Raw genomic sequence first — 17,528 nt, 5'->3', positions numbered from 1 at the left:
ATTTGTAGGAAAGAGCATGTACGAATGATCTTTATTTAGAACAGTTTGATGTTGCTAGGATACAGGTTTTAGATCCATGATTTGATTGGAATTTGATTTGATTCTAATCTCGTATTTTGAATCTCGAATCTCGAATGATCCTTCTCGGCTTTCGTAAACTACAAACCAATTTCTTTAAAAACAAATCGATGGGAGAGTACTAAATGGATGTGAGTTTACTGTGTAACAAAAAAAGTTGTTGTTTACAATGGTAATCTTAATCTATATCTAAGATTGTTCATACAAGTTTTTTAATGTTTGTTCCCATATTTCACTTATTTCCTTTCTCTCTATTAATTTTAATAAACTAAACATATGCATTTACTAGTAAGTTGTAAAAATAAATTGTCACCGATTTTTTTTTGTTACGAGTTGAAAGGAAAGGATACTTTTCTATTAGCACTGACGTTTTTTGACATATTAAATTATAATAATCATATTTTTTTTAAATTTGCAAAAACAAAATATTACTAGGTCAACCTTCATTGCTTTGCTTTTATTATTTTCCCAAAAATGTAAGTTTTATGTTACCGTTTTAAAAGAGCAATTCTGTTCATCGACATTTTTGTAATTAAACTCAAATTAATCAGGCACCAAAAGCCGCGGTTAACTTCATGTAATTACAATTCTGACATGCGAGACATGACATTTACATTTTCTACGAATGTCGATTTGCTCGAAAACATTGTACGTTATCGTTACGAAGCACAGTTAAGGATGAACTTTGGAGGCAGGGCTTTAATATCTTGATAAACTTTGAACTAATGAATATTCATAAGATCTGTTATTTAACCTAAATAACATATATAATGGAATTTGATTAATGTTTGGATTTGGTTTCTCGTTAAAGAGTAAATCCAATTTATTTCATCGTTTATTGACTTCATTGGTAAAGCAGATTTGATATAAATTAATCAAATGAAAAGGTGCATGGCTTTTTGATTGTCGCTGAATATAAAGAGATAATGCATATTTTAGTTATTTCTCATGTTTTCTCTGTTGATGAACTACTGAACCACGCTGTTACTTTAAATTCATAAATGTTCAAAATTTATTTATACATAATTTACAGTTTTGCTTCAAGCAAGGAAACATATCGCAAAATGCTCGTAATGACGCAACACTATCTCTAAAGATTAATATCCCTTAGTCGAAATCCTGTTTGGTATTGTCGTGGAGAAAAACTGACAGTTTTTGAATATACTTATTGATCTCTGAAATATGTATTTAAATTTAGTAATTCAAACAGTTAAATTTGCATTTCTTTGAAATATATTTTATAATAAATTTAACTATTACAGAATTTAATGTCTAATTGATTTTGGTGCTGTAAGAACAAAATGTTTCAGAAATTTTTATGTATTTTTTTTTAGCTTTTGTCTGGTTACTCTGAGGTGTCATTTTATTTAATGCACATGTCAACTTTATTTTATCGGGTATGCCAAACTTAAGGTTTCTTTGTTCTTCTGATAAAAGTTTTTCGAACGTGGGCTTCACAAGATTTTTGAGGTAATTTTGTTGTAAATGTTTTTTATAGCATCCATTTGATTTAGTCCATGAATGATAAGTTCTTTGTTACGGGATTAACGATGCCCCTAGAATTATTTACCTGGCCAAGTATTGTTTAATTAGTTTCGTCACAAAGACTTATAGATTAAGTGGTCACGCATTGACCAAGTGTTCTTTTGTAATCTAATTCTTTTTTGGCAACCAATATCTCCAGAATCATTTTTGATTGGTTTAAAAGGACATATTAGAAATTTGATTCAAACAGGTTGCGCGTCCCGGCTGGTCACGTTTCATCATTGAATAAAACCAGCCGGACGTTTGCTTTATTCCTGCCTTCTTTTAATCTATCTAGGTAACTTTAGTTCTATTTTTCTTAGGTAAATAATTGTTGTGGTTAAACTTTTAAAATCATTCTAATTAAGAAATTTTGAGCTTGAAATTAATTTAGTTATGGATTTAATTAAAAGTTTTATTTTTTTTTTAATTTTGGTCATTGTTCACTTTGGTCTTTGTCTTAGTTAGAAATAATTCTAGTGTAGTTAGTTACTTTTGTATACATACCTAATGCAAACTTGTTTATAGAGCGAAGGTATGTAGTGAAATAGTTTTTATGTTGCACAGTAAAATTTGTAGATTTTTATGTTCAATGGGATCGGGATCGAGGTGCAAATTATTGCTAAAAATGGACAGACTTACTTTCATTATTGTTAGAAAATATTAGTGAGATGATCGCCGATGTGTTATTCATGATCTATTACATAATTAATGGCATTTATATTCTCAAAAGCACTTAAGCATTATGCATGTTTTCGCATTTTGAAGTAATGTCAGGTAAAGTAGAATTTGCAAAGCTTTTCAGTTTATTTGTATTACGTAATCGATCGCCGAGTCTCTGATCCCAACTTTATTGTTTACATTGTTTACATGAAAAGAATAGAAAAAGGTTATGTCAGGTTGTTTTATAACATTGTTTTATTTTTGGTTTGATTTAATCCAGATATTGATTTATGATTTGTTGTTCAATTTCTTTTTATAAAATAAAATACCTTTAACATGTTTAAATTAGGTAACCTTGATGGAATGACATTTTTAATAACATTGGTAAATTTGTAAGGCCTTGGGTCGCTCTTTATAGCTTGTTTATCACTTTTCATCATTGAATAAAACCAACCGTTTGGTAGTATTACATTGTTAATAGCAACAACTAGATTGTCATCACCTTCATTCAATTTGCATCATGCAATCACCATACACCTTGCTTTCAATGACAGGGGTCAGTCAAAACATTTTGTTGAAACTAATCTGGAGTGAACACGGCTTTGCGATTCAATGCTTTTGTGTAGTGCACTGTAAAATTTTGACTTTATTTGTTTAAATTGGCTGGAATACATAACCTACAGAGAAAAAGAGTGATAGCTTTGAGGTTTCAAATTATGAAGTGCTATTTTTTGTCTTCACACCTTTATTAGCTGATCGCCAGCTCCAAAGACTGCATACTGATCAACTATTATTCGTATCGCTGCATACAATCTAGTCTAAATAACTGGTAATTTGTTGATTTCATTTACGCTGTAGCTTACACATGTACTTCATATGTAGAATCCTGTACTACTTGTGTTGTGTAGAAGAGGTGAAAGATGCGGGGTACCCGTGTCATGGTGTTTGATTCCATAAGTTGTATGCTCCAGTGTCTCATTACAATCAACTGCTTCAACCCCTATGTTGAATTTATCCAAATGCATTCAACTTGTTTTTGGTAAGGTTTAAAAATACAGTGCCTTACATACATGTATATATTCTATGGGTGCAGACAACCCTGCATGTATTTGTGTGTTTTCATTCTGCCTGAAATGTAATTTAACTTGCCCTGAGAGTATACACTATATCACAAACATTGATTGCTTAGCATTATCCATTGACGATAAAGATTGTTCTGCTATTGTAAACATTAACACCTATGTTATCTTCGAGTATTAGATTAACTCTTGATTTTCTTTAGTATATTAGGAACATTTGTTAATTGCCACAAGAAAATTTGTACATATTGTAATGTTTATAATAATGTATATTTTTATTTATATAAAGAAATCAAAATTTAGGAAGAAACAACATAAAATACATGTAAATGAGCAAGTGGCATTTCTAATAGTATTCTTCTATGTAACTGTGCGTCCATCTTGGCATCTTTTGTGTTCACTATTGTTTACATTAACTTTGAATAAAAATCAGATGCTAATTCTTTGTTCATAGGGTTGTCAATTATCAAACAAGCTTATTTTTTAAAAAGATTGGCAATTCATTTGGTTTAAATTTCTGAATCGATTAATTAACCATTGGAGGCACAGTGGTGTACTGGAATTGTGGTACAGTGGGGTCTCAATTTAGAATTGTGAATCTTGAGTGTGCTTCACATTGGCAATGGTATAGCTCACTGACTGTGCCTTCATCATTATGAATCTACTGTAATTTCAATTTGGAGGTGAACATTTTCAAGAACCGTAGGTTCTGTTTTGTAGCAATCATATCTTCTCGGGTGTTTCCAGCAAGCTCAGAAAACATATCCGAAGTTGTTTTTCCGAGCTTGAAGGAATTTAAGATAAAGCTAGCTATAATTTATTGCAATATTGAAAATAACTTTGCATTATAAGACCTAAACTACTGTTACTTTTTGACATTTACAATAAAACACAAAAGCTCATGTGAAGATGATAAGACGAAATTCAAATGGTACACTTTATCTACAGAAGTACAGTATTCCTAGAATCCCCTACTATAGAGCATGTGTATTCTAATGAAAAAGACTAACGTAGTTGCTAGCGCCCGAGACCGCTTGCAAAAAGATTTTCCATGGTTAAAAGTTCATTTTTCGTCATTTGACATTGTTTAGTTTATACTGTTGCAAAGTGCAATTGCTAAAATGTATAACGTTATGTTAAACTTTGTAGGTTTATGCATGATACCATCTGCATCATGTGGTGAATTGGCTGGTTCTACCTCCCTTTGTTCTTGCCTGTTATCCAGCTTTTCCTATGTGGAGACCATCGGCATGATTTTGTGCGAGTAAAGCAATTAAGTGCATTTATAACCTCCAAACACAAATATTAAAATGATTATATATGTTAATTATAAATATAAGAACCTAATCTTAGTATTTATATTTTGATTCTGAGCTAAAGATTTTGCAACTTTTGGTTTTTTTTTTTAATTATTAACAATGATATTTAAAACTTAAACAGTCAAAACTAATCTTAATATGCAAATATTATTTATTTAAACCATGATTTATTTGTTAACAGTTTCCTGACTACATGTAACTCAACGGTGCATCTAGCAAGTGGTGACAAGGTGGCATCAGCCACGGTGTGTAGAAACTACCTGTCTCTTATAATGAATTTCTAGGGTGTTGTTCAATTTTTCAAACTAGAAATATATCGTATTAATTTCGCCATTTTGAATCTTTTATTCCTATCGGCCTCGATCGACCGATCATAGATGTGTCCATTTGTGGCAATTGGCAAATTTTAATATATGCGCACGCACTGCGCTCGATTTGCATTACTTTATTTACAATGGAAACCTCATTTGAATCTTTGATTACACGTAGATTACTTAAAACATTACTCTTATCCGTCAGTCTTAAAAAAAACACATTTAAAATGCAGTTACATATATAATGTTTCAAATCAGGTTTTTCTTCACATATGAGTAAATATATTTATTGGAAGTCTCATTTGCCTACTAAAAAGTAAAGCCTACCCTTGCCTTGCTATTTCGAAAATCAACAAAACAGTGTTATAGTTTTATTATTGAATGTTGCGTAATGATTTTATATTACATAAACAGAGCTTACCAATGATATTACATTCCGAGCATTCCTTTAAAAGGAATATTTGTTTTAATTATTTGTCTTGTATTTCTTAATAGAAGTATTTTTGGAGAATTTACCTCGTATATTTTGGATTCTATATAAACTTTAAAAAAATATTCAGTATGCTAAGCATACATATTAATTTTTCAACATTTTTATTAAAGTCAGTTAATGGTTAGTTTCATTTTTTTTTAACTGAAAACTAATAAGAAATACATGTAGTTTTCACACCAAGAATTGATTATTCCGTTGGATGAATAAAAGTCAAAGCGTTTTATGGTGAAATTGTTGCCCTCTTTGGGTTTGGACAGATTCCCCTGGGTGGTACATTTTTATTGTTTGCTCCACACCGATTGTGAAGTTCTCGAAATTCTTTTGACGCATCTGCATTCGTCAGACAAAGTGACAATCCGCCTCTCTTTACTTGAGTTTTCTGTAAATAAAATAGGGATTGATTCAAGTTGGCATTACAACAGGGAATATAGTTGCAAAATTAAGGTCTTCCGTTTCCAACGGAAGACCTTACTATTATTCTGAAAATTTTTCAAATTTCTTATTATTTTTTTTTTCTTCTAGACGCCAACTTTGATCCTTAATATCTCGCTCGTTTGTTCACCGATTGTTTTGAAATTTTCAGGACTGATAAAATGCCGCGTGATGTTGTCGTTGCATATTTTAGTTGAGAAAAATTCCCATTCGGTTTTGAGTTATTCCCCTTTTAGTAAAATTTAACGACTTCTTTTGTCCAGGGGGGTTTAGCTATAACGATGACTGGCAGAGTCTCAAAGATGGGCTGGTTTGGAAGCTAATACATTGAATTTGTGCGAGATATATTTTATTTATTATTTAAATGCAAATAAAAGGGGTGGTATAGATGTTGAAACAAAGGCAAGAAAAAAATTCAAAAAAATTCGCGTATTTTCCGTGTTAGTTTCCTACCTGATAAAAATTTGTTATAACATGTATTTTAAAAGATCTTGGTCTTACCAAGACCTTTCATTTGGTATACAGAAAAAGGGGCTGGTCCCCATAATTAAGGAGTTAGATGCGTCAAAAGTTTCTTGTCAATAACTTGTAAAGGAATAAAAATTTCTAATGCATTATTGAAGCAAAGTTGTAAAGAAATTAATTTTGAATCCTTCCGTGGTATTCAATTTAATGTTTTCGTAATTTAAAGCCAGTATTTGCAGAAACAATTGTTGTCAGTTCTGTCCATTTTTGGGGGGGTGCGCACGTTTAGGAGGTTATGAAAGGGCTTTTTGTAATGCACTAACTGATACATGCAGCGCGCAAAAATAATTCTACATAAAATTCCCAAATGTTTTTATTCATATGTACATATTCATTTCATAAAGATGAACGTCTTTGACCTTATTTTTGTTGTTTGTTTCATAACTGTACCCCTTTCTATATTTAGATGCATTACGAGACTCAGGTAACCGATCGATAGAAGAGTCGCTAGCTGTATTCAGGCCGTCGCCTTGACGACAGTGCATATGCTCGTAGAGCTGGACGTACACATGTTTAACGCCCCGTTACTGTAACAGAGACATTTTGAATTGTTTCAGTACTGGGAGATGTGTTAATTAAATGGTTCGAATGCATGGTAATTAAACTCAACTTTTCTACAGTACGTATACACGGCCGTCATATAAAGCACAATGTGTATTACTGACATGACAAATGTACGCTGGCAATTTAAACGAACGCGGGATTGCTCCCGATAGAACATTTCTTTTAAAGCAAAACAAAATACTGATTTCCGATGGATATAATATTATCATCGTGGAGATGATTTTAAAAAGTGAACTTTATATTCGTATATGATAATATTTGAATCCAAAGCCGCTATTTTTAAGTAACGGTTATTAGGGATATTAATTATGACTTGCCCCGCGTTTCACGTTTTTTACTTGCAATGCATCTATCATAACGGGAATTCTATAGAAATTGGTTAAAGTACATGCGTTAGATAGATACCGTATGTTTATTTATGTTCATGGAGAAATGTGTTATTAAGTCCAGTGATGAGCCTGTCGACGCCGGGTCAGAAATCTAAATAAAACTCTACTACTGACCACGGTGCGTCAGATCATTAGTATGCACTTGATCGCATTTACTTATTAGGAGGAGAATGTTGTAGCGCAGTGTCCGTGCGTATAAAATTGGGGTGCGGGAAACACGGCTCTCCAGTAGTCATCTGGAAGCTGTCTTTCTGCCTCCTCTTTTATACAGGTAAGATAAATTATAACGCTTGCGCGCATTCTCAATAGTAAAGTTAATAGATTCAGAGGGTTCAACTAATATTTTATTTTCAGAGATTTTTGTAATAAATATTAATGCTGATAAATTTCATTGTAATTAATATTGATATTTATTGTTTAAATGTCATATTAAATTAATAAAAGAGTAGTCATCTGGAAGCTGTCTTTCTGCCTCCTCTTTTATACAGACCGGGACACAGGCTACTCCCCATGTAGAGGAGGAGACATTCCGGAAACACCTTGGCTAGGGCACCCGCCAAGTGTGGGGATGTTGGAACAAAGATCTCGTGGATCTAAATAAATTAAATATCATAACAGTCCATATAACCCCAAGTCGACTTTTATAAAATAGACTGGAGGAATTATGATATAGAAATGGACGTTATGATATAGTGGTGGAATCCGGGTTTCCAACTTGTCCTAGCCACGCAACGGAGGAGCCATCAACGACCCAACGAATAAGATCGGGCAACGAACGTAGAGCAACACCGCCTCCACAGCATTGTCTGATCACTCCCAGGACGCAAACGACGCCCGGGATCCTTTTCAAACACCCGGGACCGAAGCGATTCCCTGGACGTAATCAACGCCTACAGCAAATCAACGCGGACGGATACATCGCTCCGGACGCACTCCGAGTCCCAGACATTAAAAACGCACTGGAAAACCTCTCTCGCATCAGCTAGGAATATGTATCTACGGGAACTATGAACAGTACAAACACCAGGTAGAAACTGTTTTTGTCTACCTTTTAAAATGTCTTCAATTATCAAGTTAGAAAAATTTAAAGGAGATTGTACTCAAGATGTCAAAGCATGGTTACAAAGTTTTACGCAGTGGGCCAAATTTCATGATTTACCCGATTCCAAGAAAGTTAATGCGTTTCCGTTTTATTTAGAAAGTCATGCCAAAGTATGGTATGATTCCTTACCGTATGAACATAAAATTAACCCAACGTTACTAACATCTCTTTTTCAGGAAAGATTTGGAGAATTAGAACATTTTTTGGATTTGTCAATATTACAATTGAAACAAGATAAAACAGAACCTGTTGAAGATTTTTTAACAAGACTTATTCAAAAAGGAACTATTAACAATATTCCAAACAATATTTTACTTTCGGTTGCAATGAATGGTTTAAGATCTGAGATAAGAACGTATGTTGTTACCAAAAATCCTAATTCAATTGAACAATTGAGGAAAATTGCTCTTTTAGCTGAAAAATTTCAACCAAGTCAAAGTATGACGTTCGAAAATTACGAACATTTGTTAACAGAAATTCAAAGTTTGAAAGAGAAAATTCAGACGCAATCAGAAATCAATGATCTAAAATGTTTTGAATCCCAAGATCAAAATCAATCTCAATATTTTGCATCGCAATATTGTGAAGAATTGCCACAGGTAGAAAATCACAGGGTTAGATTTCAACAAACACCTAATTATATGCCAAGACGTCACAATCTCCGAGTTAAAAGGTCAAGAATGGCTAGGTACGAACTGCCCAAGGTCAATGTAACACCTACTGCACAGCAGCAGCAGCTAACACAACACCCCCGCATGATCGCTCCGCAATGTTATTTTTGTTTAGGCATGTGCATGGATAGGTCTACATGTCCAGCTCTGAATGCCTTGTGTTATAATTGTAACAAAGTTGGTCATTATTCAAGGGCATGCAAACAATCATATTTTGTTCAACAAAAGAGATTTGCCCCTATCTCCAGAAAGTGCCTTTCAAAAACTCAAAATTTAAAAGCAAATCAACAATCTAATCGCAAACAAAAGAAAAGTCAAAATAATTCAATAGAGTTGCAAGAGATGGAATCTCGTGATGCTTTAATTTCTTTTAAAGAAAAATGTTCTATTCCAGTGTTTGTACAAACCGCTAGGTTTAACGCTCTTTTAGATACAGGATCAGCAATTTCAGCCATTAATTCAGAAACCTTGAACAAAATCAAAATTCATGAAGATAAACTTCAAAATTCAGAAATTTCGTTTATCACCGGTGCTGGGGGAACGGCACATACAGTGGATGGAAAAATTGAATTGGAATTGAAAATAGGAGGTCTTAAATTTAAGCAAATCTTTTATGTCATTCAAGACTTGTGCAAATCTTTAATTTTGGGAACTGATTTTATGGAAAAACAAAAAGCATGCATTGATTGGGGTACGAAAACATTGTATTTACAAGAGTTTTCTACTTATGTTAATATAATTAACGTAAGTAATGGTTTGGCCAGAGTCTCAAAAACAATTACCGTACAACCGAACGGATTTGCAAATATTCCAATAAAACTCTCGCGCACTCAGAAAAACCATACTGTGTTATTAGAACCGACTGGCAATATACAAAAGCAGCTCGCAATTGCAAAGTGTCTTGTAATTAATCGGCCGAAGCGCGTGTTTATACAAGTAGCCAATGCATCCAATAAGAACGTATGCTTGACCGCGGGCACGATAATAGCTACAGTGAGTACGATCCGGACAAAAGCTATTTATTCCATAGACGAAAATAACACAACTATAAAATCAAAATATAAACATGTACCGTTAGACTTAACATCAGCTGTGTTATCAGATCAGCAAAAGCAAATATTTCAAGAATTTATCAATCAAAACAGTGATGTCTTTGCAAATGATTTATCAGAATTAGGTAAATGCAACAATTATTATCATTCCATTATAACAGAAACGGAAAAACCTATTCAATCGCAGCCCTATAGAACATCGCCAAAAGCAAAGTTGGAAATTGAAAAACAGGTTAAACAAATGTTGAAATACGATATAATTGAAGAAAGCATTTCTGCGTATGCTTCTCCGGTTGTCTTAGTTAAAAAGCCAAATAATGAATATAGATTTGCAATAGATTATAGAAAATTGAACGCGGTCACTCAACTTCAAACTTTTCCATCTATGCGTTTAGATGATGTATTCGATGCGGTAGGTCAAACCAAAGCTCAGATATTTTCAACTCTAGATTTGGCTTCGGGTTATTGGCAAATTGCCTTGGATGAACAAACAAAACATAAAACTGCTTTTATTACGCATGATAATTTATATCAGTTTAAACGAATGCCTTTTGGATTAGTTAATGCACCTGCGACTTTTCAAATGCTCATGAATATGATTCTAAAAGGTCTTACGTGGAAACATTGCTTGGTTTACATCGATGACATCATTGTATGGTCAGATAATTTTGAAAATCATTTAAAACATCTTTCTTTAATTTTTCAAAGATTACGAGACGCAAATTTGACATTAAAACCACTCAAATGTTCATTTGCAAAATCAGAAGTAAATTATTTGGGACATATTATAGCAAAAGACGGAATAAAAGTAAATCCATCCAAAATTGACGCGGTAAAATCTTATCCTTTACCTAAAAATCAGCATGATGTTCGCAGTTTTCTGGGTCTTGCAAATTATTATCGGAAATTTGTCAAAGGTTATTCCAAAATTGCGCTACCTTTAAATAGATTATTGACAAAGAACACGCTGTTTAAATGGACACAAGATTGTCAAACTGCTTTTGATTCATTAAAACAAGCTTTAACGAATACTCCCATCTTGACGTATCCAGATTTTCAAAAACAATTTATTGTATCGTGCGATGCATCTGGAATGGCAATAGGTTATGTTCTGTCACAAATTGGGGATGATAATAAGGAACATGTAATCGCATATGGTGGAAGAGCGCTTAGCAATACAGAAAAATCATATTCTGTTACGGAACAGGAAATGTTAGCATTAATATCAGCTATTGATCATTTTCGCGTTTATTTAATTAACAATAAATTCATTGTTAATACCGACCACAAGGCGCTTACCTGGTTAAAAACGATAAAACATACAAATGCAAGATTAATTAGATGGGCTTTAAAATTGCAAGAATATACATTTGATATTAAACATCGACCAGGAATAAAACATCAAAATTGTGATGCTCTTTCAAGAAGGCCATACCCAGATCAAGACAGGTCTCAAAACACAAACGAGTTCTCCCAAGATGATGATTTGTTACCGTCAGAAAAAACAGAAATAACATTCATCTATGCAAATGAAAATTATGAAGACATTTTAAAAATGGCTGAAAAGAAAACAGAATGTCAAAACACAACAATAAGTGTACTATCGGATCAAACTCAAATTAAAAGTGAACAACAAAATTGCCCATATTTTAAGCATATTTATGAGTATATACAACAAGGACTTCTTCCAGCAGATAAAAATCGTGCAAAAGCAATACCGTATGAAGCAAATCAGTATGAAATTATAAATGATGTATTGTTTCATATATTCCAACCAAGAACTAAAAATAAGGCAAAAACGGAAGTAATTTTAAAACAATTGGCTGTTCCGGAAAAACTAAGAAATGATGTGATAAGGTCATATCATGATTCGATTGCAGGCGGTTGTCATTTAGGCGTTCAAAGGACATATGTGGCGATAAAACAAAAATACTTTTGGCCTAAAATGTATCAAAATATCTACGATTATGTAACGTCATGTGACATCTGTCAAAGGGTCAAACGAGATACGTCAGCTCGAAATGCACCATTGCATCCCTTGCCAGTCCAAGGTACCTTTGATAGATGGCATATGGACATTTTGGCAGGGTTACCAAAAACAAAACAAGGCTTTCAATACATTCTATTGGTTACAGATTCCTTGTCGCATTGGTCAGAAGCTTTGCCAATGAAAACTCAGGAGGCTACTGAAGTTGCTAATGTATTATACAAAGAAATTTTTACTAGGTATGGGGCTCCTAGGACTTTAGTCAGTGATAGGGGACAAAATTTTATGTCAAAAATAGTGCAGGTCTTGTGTAAAATTTTTCAAGTTACACGACATGTCACAAGTTCCTATCACCCACAAAGTAATGTAGCTTGTGAAAGAATTAATTCCACGCTTGCGCAATCTTTACGGGCTTATTGTCAAAAAGAACAAACACAATGGGATGAAATTTTGCCCAGTATTTTGATGGCATTTAGAATGAGTCCCTCGACGCAATCAACGGGGTTTTCGCCATACTATATGGTATTTGGAAAAGAAATGTCCTTACCGTTGGATGTTGCGTTATTGCCAACTGAGGAATTAAACAAAGCGCCTGATGCATACGTAAAGGAATTGGTCCATAAAGTAAAAATTATTCAAGAACTCGCAAAACAAAATGTAAAAGATGTCCAAAAGGTAAATAAAGAACGGTTTGATAAGAAAACAAAGGTACCACAATTTCGGATAAGGGACCAAGTACTACTCAAAGTCATGAAACGTACCCCAGGAAAAAAACATAAACTTCAACCTAAATGGGAGGGTCCTTATTATATAATTAAGGTTAACCCAAATCATTCCTTTAGGTTGCGCCGATGTGATAATCACATAGAATTGAAATCATCGGTTCATGCAAATCGCTTAAAGTTATATAAGGATCCGCGAGATTTCAGACCACCACCTGTTCATGCAAACGATGGTGAAGTACAAAACAAGATTCAAAATAATGTAACTCGAGATGAGGTAAATAAGCAAAACTGTCAGAGTAATGTGAATGACAGAGCTAATCAAGATAAAAATAAAAACAAGCCAAATGGACAATGGCATGAAGTTGAAAAGTTGTTGAAATCGAAATACATGAATAATAAAAGACATTATTTAGTGAAATGGGCTGATGGATCAAAACCCACTTGGGAACCATCAAATAATGTATCACAGTTTTTAAAGCAATTATACCATTCGTCAGTAAAGCGAAGGAAAAGAAAACGATATTGAAAAAAAATATAACGATTATATGAGAGTAGGAAATTAAAATGACAAAATTGTCAGGCGATAATAAGAAAAGAACAATGTGTTAAATTGATACAATAAAATCGAATACAAAAATGTATAGGATATATAAAGGTCATAAAAAAGAAATATGATCAAGTGCATAAAAAAGGGATATCGTTTATTTAGGTTGATTTCAATAAATTTGTGCTCATTCATTTTCATTCTTCATCATTTGTTTCTTCTATCAGGGCCCGCTTTCTTATCGTTCTATTTTCATTTTATTACATATTATTGAGCACTTTTTGATTGATTTGTCTTCCTTATTTCTGCGAGAGTCATACCTTTTGTAATGCAATATGAGCATCGACTCATTTATGGTGTAAAGTTTCAGGGCAGATTGTTGTAAAGTAATTGAGTCCATTCTGAACACACCCCATCAACTAGGGATATAATACGTAGTTCGATGAATGAAATAATTATTGAGTGTTTAAATGCATGTAATTATTTACTTTCATAGAAAATATAAAGGAGAACTAATAAGAGAACAAATGCTATTACATGTACAATGTATAATTACAAAATAACATTGATTTTTGAAAATGAAGTGTTTACCAAATTTTTTTTACATATATTTAATACTAACGAAGAGATTACTAACACAGAAGCATGTGTTGTTTATCAGTTCAGTTATCATTTAATCTTCCTTCCTGTTTATTATATGGCACGAGCAACCACCGACTCTTATAGATAACATCAATTCTGAGGTCAGTTCGTCCTAGACTAATGGTTCATTAGCAAAACTGCTTTCATAAACAAGCTAGCATCAGCGTCTGTACAAATACCTTGGTTAATTAGCATCACTGATAACTTAAGATAATAGATTAAAACAAATAATAAAATGTTCATATTGTCTATACTTTGTGTTAACTTTAACCATTCTTTCACATTACAATTTCAAATGAGATAAGCTTCTATATAACTTGAACCACTTTTATAAAAATTGTTGTATTTGGACGTGTTCAATGAATTGGTTGAAATGATTTTAACATTTGGCTTACCATTTTGGTCAAATTTACAGATTAATCCAAATGAAAAGTAACAACATACTAAAAATTTCATTAAATTAATTTCTTTTTAACAATAATTTTTTTTTTTATAATTCTAACAGGTTTTGTTTTGAATTTGTTTAAATTTTTTGAATCAGTGCAATATACGTGTGCTTTGATTTTGGATATATCATCCTGAATTAGTTATCATTATTTATGTAACACACAAATCAATGGTTTATAATATGTTATATTTATATCATCAATGTTTACAAATCACATTTATAACTGTTGGTGCACAGATTGTTTTGGTAAAATTAAAACCATATTTATTTTTGTCTATAGTCTCTTGTGCTTAATAATGAAAAGCATACTGAGCTTCATGTACATTTTTCGATGTTTTAATTGTATTTTGCCAATATGGTTACTTGCTGACAAACAAATAGTACAACACTGAATTAATAATTTTTTTCAAATAATATTTATTTTGACAATGTGCTCTTTTCTACGCATATAATATACAAGCGTTGGACTTTCTTTTTAAACCTTGAATCATTATTTGCTTACGACAAATAAAACAAAAAAATTGAATGTGGTCAAATAATTATTGATTGTCAGATTGTTGATTAGAGATTGTCAATACAATTACAATAGTGTTATCTTTATGATACAAGTATTTTATTGTGTGTTGTGATCCTTTATTATTATTCTTTGTGTGTGTTACGATTTTAAAAAAAATATGTTTTCCAAAATTTTAATTCTCTTTTTCTCGTTGTAGATATATATGTACGAGCCACCTGAATCACAGCAAAGATCCGAATGAATTCAAAATTATATTGAATGTTTTTAATCTTGAGGACAAGATTTTTTTGTTAGTAGGGGGAATTTATCATAACGGGAATTCTATAGAAATTGGTTAAAGTACATGCGTTAGATAGATACCGTATGTTTATTTATGTTCATGGAGAAATGTGTTATTAAGTCCAGTGATGAGCCTGTCGACGCCGGGTCAGAAATCTAAATAAAACTCTACTACTGACCACGGTGCGTCAGATCATTAGTATGCACTTGATCGCATTTACTTATTAGGAGGAGAATGTTGTAGCGCAGTGTCCGTGCGTATAAAATTGGGGTGCGGGAAACACGGCTCTCCAGTAGTCATCTGGAAGCTGTCTTTCTGCCTCCTCTTTTATACAGGTAAGATAAATTATAACGCTTGCGCGCATTCTCAATAGTAAAGTTAATAGATTCAGAGGGTTCAACTAATATTTTATTTTCAGAGATTTTTGTAATAAATATTAATGCTGATAAATTTCATTGTAATTAATATTGATATTTATTGTTTAAATGTCATATTAAATTAATAAAAGAGTAGTCATCTGGAAGCTGTCTTTCTGCCTCCTCTTTTATACAGACCGGGACACAGGCTACTCCCCATGTAGAGGAGGAGACATTCCGGAAACACCTTGGCTAGGGCACCCGCCAAGTGTGGGGATGTTGGAACAAAGATCTCGAGGATCTAAATAAATTAAATATCATAACAGTCCATATAACCCCAAGTCGACTTTTATAAAATAGACTGGAGGAATTATGATATAGAAATGGACGTTATGATACATCTACAAACGAAAATACCAAACAACCTTCGGCAGCAATTTATAAATAATTTATTACATACTAGTACACAATATTAAAGAGATAATTAAATAAATTGTGCTTTATAATTGTACTCGCTATCTTCCGTGGAAATAATGGCATGGAAAAAATGTTGTTCAATGTTCATCAAAAACGATGTAGCCTTAGCAATCGAAAATAATTAACAAACTGTATATTGATAGATTGACACATTAACAAACATTCAGACCCGCAATGTATTTTTTGCAAATTCTATAAAATGTAGACTCAATAAGTGAATTTTTCCCTTTGGGGTATTTTGAATCACATGTGTACGCTATGTGTACATGTACATATAGATTAATAGCCATATAGATAAACACTTTCAGTATTGAATTTTTAAAAGATATTTTGTACATGCAAAGCAATCCAATGCAAGGGCTATTAAATTCGAACAATGTACATACGGTAGGGATCGAACTGATACTGGTTCTGCGTGTTCTACAAACAGCGAATGAAATGCGAAGCATTAGGGTGTCATTTTTTAAACAAATAAGTATTGCTCTCTTAAAACCTTGCATTACTAAACAAAGTATTTCATCGGAAGCATTATTAGTTACCTTAGCTGCATATATGTAGCTCTCCGTCTGGAAAAATTGAGTACCATCCGAAATTTTTCATACAAGGGCTATACAGACTTGCAGCTAACATTAACTTAGAATTGTCGCTGTTCATAATTTCATTAAAAGACGCGCAGATTCAAGTGGTTATATGTTGTTTGATATGGGATTTATGATGTCTTTTTATATTATTTTAATTAAGGACAGACGAGACGTTCCTCAATTTTATATAATTTTCCTTGATATTTCATTCCTTATTTATTAACATTGAAACCTGTTAATTCCAAAAAATTTAGAGTACATTACCAGGCTCGTTTTGGAGCTAGAATATTTCGAACTTCCCTTAAAATAGCACGCAAAATGCATTTGAATGCTTATAAGTAAAGTCATACTATATATTTTAATTTGAACACTTTATATTCAAACCAAAAAAATCATATTACATAAAAATTTAATTATGAAATAACAAAGTGGAAATCTTAATTCACATTGTGGAGATAGGAAAAATGGAAGTACATGAAGGTCGCGTTTGACCTTAATATTATACAAGCAATAGCTTTCCAAAAAGCTTGCCTGACTACCCAAATTTATTCAATGGAAGCATGCATGTATCAATTAGGCTATCTTATAAGAAATGAAATTTAATTTTCGCTGCGGATCATAAATTATTAAACTGAACGTGCAAAGTTTAGAAGCAATTTCAATCTTTTTCTTCGATCGAGTGCATGTACCTGTATATCACTGGAAATTAAATCATTTCATTATTTTAAATCATTTTAGGAATGTACATGTATCGAATAATCTCAAA

At 32.5% G+C, this 17,528-nt stretch overlaps 1 protein-coding gene, 1 long non-coding RNA gene and 1 pseudogene across 2 annotated transcripts in view; 1 reads left to right on the top strand and 2 right to left on the bottom strand.

Annotated features, from left to right (window-relative positions):
- LOC128172387 (uncharacterized) overlaps positions 1-17,528 on the bottom strand; it is a 172,808-nt gene that overhangs the window by 57,114 nt on the left and 98,166 nt on the right. The gene's annotated exons all lie outside the window — the stretch shown is intronic.
- Positions 5,691-17,528, bottom strand: part of LOC128172449 (plancitoxin-1-like) — a 60,163-nt pseudogene continuing 48,325 nt past the window's right edge.
- On the top strand, positions 7,349-15,871 carry LOC128172518 (uncharacterized). The gene is made up of 2 exons (XR_008242284.1): positions 7,349-8,407; positions 15,265-15,871. It is a non-coding gene; the product is annotated as an uncharacterized LOC128172518 (long non-coding RNA).

Source organism: Crassostrea angulata, chromosome 2 (genome assembly GCF_025612915.1).
Source record: "Crassostrea angulata isolate pt1a10 chromosome 2, ASM2561291v2, whole genome shotgun sequence".
Taxonomy (NCBI): Eukaryota; Metazoa; Mollusca; class Bivalvia; order Ostreida; family Ostreidae; genus Magallana; species Magallana angulata.
The sequence above is the reverse complement of the archived record's forward strand: the minus strand, read 5'-3'. Positions and strand labels throughout refer to the sequence as shown.